The sequence below is a fragment of the Vicia villosa genome, linkage group LG6, assembly GCF_029867415.1.
Source record: "Vicia villosa cultivar HV-30 ecotype Madison, WI linkage group LG6, Vvil1.0, whole genome shotgun sequence".
Classification (NCBI taxonomy): domain Eukaryota; kingdom Viridiplantae; phylum Streptophyta; class Magnoliopsida; order Fabales; family Fabaceae; genus Vicia; species Vicia villosa.
In genome coordinates, this window is record NC_081185.1 from 16,889,631 (window position 1) to 16,894,088 (window position 4,458).

Genomic DNA, 4,458 nt, shown 5'->3' on the forward strand with positions numbered 1-4,458 from the left:
TTTGTATCTTCTAATAAATACTTTTACTTTATTACTCCCTCTGGTCTCATTTATTAAAAAAAAAATTCTTTTTAGATACATTAAATAAATAATGTATGTGGACAAAATATTGTCCAGATACATTATTTATTCAATGTATCTGAAAAAAAAAAAAAAACATTTTCTTATAAATAGGACCGGAGGTAGTATTTTCTTTCTTAATATTAATGTAAATTTAAATACACTAATTAACATCTAGATAATATGGTAAAGTCATTATTATCTCTCTTTCATTTATTACTGTTTATTATCATATTATTATTATTATTATTATTATTATATATTAATTTTTAGTAATTATAGAATTTTTTTTCAAAAGTCAAATTCTATATTATAAATAAAAGAATATACCCAAAAGAAAATAAATAAAATATTATACCAGAGAAAAGTTATATATATATATATATATATATATATCAGTTTTTGTTATTTACACTGTCTAAAGAGTTTTAGAATTGTTGTTTTTGAAGAAAATCATGATGAAGAGAGGTATCATTGTCCTAATGCTGGTGGCTTTGTTCGCTCTTTTTAACCAGAGCTATGGTATATATATCTCACCCAAGTTGTTGATTTAGTTGTTGTTATTATTATTTAACTTAGTGTCTTATCAATGCTCATATTTTCAATTGTTTATATTTAACTACGTTCTTGAGTAAACTTTGTTAAATGGGTTTTATCGTCTATAATTTGACAGGAGACAATTTGTGTACTTATTTTGGGTCGGAATTGTCACCATGTGTTCATAGTTCTTCATACTGTCTTACAGAATTTAAAAGTAAACATGGGTTCTATCCTCAAGATTGCACTTGTATAATTTCATACTACTATAGGATACCCAGATGCTCATGTACTGCTCCTTGTCCACCCCCGGCGAAAGAAAAGAAGATTTTGTCTCTTTAATTTTATGATGCACAAATAATCAGATTGGTATTTAAGAATAAAAATGTTGAGAACTTTATGAAGCACCATGTTTAGTTTACTTTAATATATGAGTTATTATATGTTGGGTTCTTCCATTTAAATATTTAGTTGTTTAGTTTTATTAAGATGTTTATGTTATTAGTATATCGGTGTTGTATTAACTTATTTAAATTAATTGTGATTATAAAAAAAATATTATAATATTAAATATTAGTATATTACCATATAATATTAAACAATTAAATTGAACAAACGTATATAAAACTTACATTATAAATTATAAATTACATTTGAAGTTACGGGAATATTTTTGTCTTCTTCATTAGTGGTTAGTATCTTTAAATCTTTTTTTTATGTAATTTTTGATATTGCAACGTATAGTTGACCATGCGAAAACACGGGTCTTGGAAGAAATATTCTAACATGTTTAAGCAATTGTCTTTGACTTTTATTAATTTTCATTGCAAATGAAATCATTAATGAAAATTGTCTACGCTGAAAATTATCATATGGTGTAAGAGACAATCTTGGGATAAACACTTTGTCACCGATATTGTTTTCTGGAATAACTTCTCCTCAAAGTATGTATTTTTCCATTATTATAATCAACCTAGTTTCATTATATAATCTCAATTTCTTTTTTGTCGGGTTTTACCCGTTCTTTCGTGTAAAAAGGTTGGAGAACCCTTAGTTCTCCCGTTAATCAATTCCTTGCTTACACAAAAAAAAAATGTAATCTCAATTTCTGATTTATACTCCCACTTTCAATTTCAACTTCTGATTAGGAAATCTTGTTGCACTAATTGTGTTAAAAATTATGGGGTGTGTACATCATCTAATGCATCGCCGTCGACATTGCATGCAATCAACAATATGTCTACAATTGATATGTGCAATCATTATATATGTCTACAATTGATATGTGCAATCAACAATAACCGCAAGAGAATCAATAATACTTTGAATTAATAAATCATCAAGGGTATCAAGAATCATATCCACATCATTAATTCCCCAATAATTCCATCACCAACCCCCAACACCCATTCAGAAAACAATTTTCTTTGTTTAAATTATGAACTCGAAACACCAAATAAAATCCTCATACTTTTAGTTAGCGTAAGAACCTTGCAAAAATTCTAAAGAGGAGATGAATTAATGGTAACATGCACGACTTCCTATCTAGTACTTTTGGGTATTATTGTGTCAGTAATTCTTGACTTCATGCCTTTCTCATTGTGATTTTTTGTATAAATAGAGTTTACAGGGCTATACTGGTAATTACACTAAATAGTTACATGTAATGAGAACAAATCAATTTCTAATTTGTTTCCCTTATTTTAGGAACAAACCCTTATTCTAGGAACAAACTAATTTTTATTCATATCCCTCTCTCTAATTGATGTTGTTGGTTAATGAGCATCAATTTGCTAACAAGAAATTGATGACATGGACGTGGAATAGCTTTGGTAAGAATACCTGCAACCTCCAACTAAGTACTGACATCAGTGTTTATCCAGAAAATTGGTAAACAAACACTAGTTTCCTTTTTAAAGGTTACTTTGTGGAATCAACTAGAGAATTCCAGAACGTGTCACTATATTCTTGTTTTCTGTATATCTTTGACTTGTATTAAATACAATAAACTTGAAGGGTAAATAAAGAATGAATTTAAGTCTTTTACGGAAACAAACGCGAATAAAGAAAGCATTAAATGCAGTGAAAGAAAAAAAGGAAAATTGAAAATGATTGCATAATAATTAACTTAGTATGCATACGAACATCTTTAGAAAGTAACACTCGTTTCTCATTTTGTATGCAGAGATTGAGTTTTATCTCTTGTAATGTAAAAATGCGGATCCCTAAACTACTGACATTTATTTCCTTAAATAGAAATCCTAAAATAAACTGTCCTAACGGTCGACTATTCATGTGTCGCCATGTATCCCAACCATGTAGTCCCTTCTCTTAAACTCCACCATTTATTTTAAAATCCAATGGTTCAGACTCATTTCTCACATTCTCATATGATACGCACTATATATATATATATATATATATATATATATATATATATATATATATATATATATATATATATATATATATATATATATATATATATATATATATATATATATATATATATATATATATATATATATATATATATATATATATATATATATACTTACTAGCCTTTTGTTATTGACATTGTCTAAATAGTTTTACAATTGTTGTTTATTATTGAGTTGAAAAAAATTATGATGAAGAGAGGAATCATTGTCCTAATGCTGGTGGCTTTGTTTGCTCTTTTTAATCAGAGCTATGCTATATCTCACCCAAGTTGTTATTAATATTATTAATCTTTCATATTTAACTTAGTGTCTTATCATTGCTCATATTCTCAAATGTTTATATATAACCACGTTCTTGATTAAACATTGTTAAACGAATTTTATTGTCTTATCATTGCTCATATCGCAGTTGGCACCATGTGTTAATGATCCTTCATTCTGTCGTAGAGATTTTAAAAGACAACATGGGTTCTATCCTCATAATTGCATTTGTAGTCCTTCATATACGATAGCCACTTGCTCATGTACTGCTATTTGTCCACCCCCTGCGAAAGAAAAGAAGATTTTGTCTCTTTAATTTTATGATGCACAAATAATCAGATTGATACTTAAGAATAAATAAATTGAGAATTGTATGAAGCACAATGTTTTGTTTATTTCAATATATGAGTTATTATATGTTGGTTTTTCCATTTTAATATTTAGTTGTTTAGTTCTATTAAGATGTTTATGTTATTAGTATACCGGTGTTATATTCACTTACTTAAATTAATTACGATTATAGAAAAAATTATATATTAAATATTACGATATAATATTAAACGATTAAATTGAATAAACGTCCATAAAACTTGAAACTTTTTGTTGTTTTTTGTTGTTTTGTTGATGACAATTGAATATTTATAAACAGTTAAGGGTTTTGAAAATAGAAGAAGTGAAGATGGACAAAGGTCACATAGGTATCTGAAGAGTTTCACCGGGAATAATGCCCTTCAAATACCAGAAGAATGTTTTGAAAACAGAAAGAAGATTTTGTAAATACAGTTTTGAAAACAAACTATGAAAAGAAATAAGGTGTTGGGTCTTACACTCTATTAGAGGCCCAATACTTTATGGTATTGGTTGTAAAAACAGTTAAAAGAAGATTAACAAATAAGGAAAAAATGGATGAGACTTACACTCTATTAGAGGCCCAAAGATTATTTACTGTTTGTGAGACAGTCGAAAATGAAGTACCATTTGAAACAAATTCATTGAATGTATAAAATAAAGGGGTTGGGACTTACACTCTAATAGAGGCCCAGTACTTTACAGTACTGGCTATAAAAGCAGTTTGAAAATGATTTGAAATGATACAAGGTTTTGTTGTTTGAAAACCTTAATCATCCGTTTAATCGGGGACTGAAAACAGTTTTGAAAA

At 27.5% G+C, this 4,458-nt stretch overlaps 1 long non-coding RNA gene across 1 annotated transcript; it reads left to right on the forward strand.

Moving 5' to 3' along the window:
- The first annotated feature begins 475 nt into the window (after nt 1-475).
- On the forward strand, nt 476-1,040 carry LOC131611291 (uncharacterized). Its single transcript, XR_009286831.1, has 2 exons — nt 476-582; nt 734-1,040. It is a non-coding gene; the product is annotated as an uncharacterized LOC131611291 (long non-coding RNA).
- Nucleotides 1,041-4,458: the final 3,418 nt, after the last annotated feature.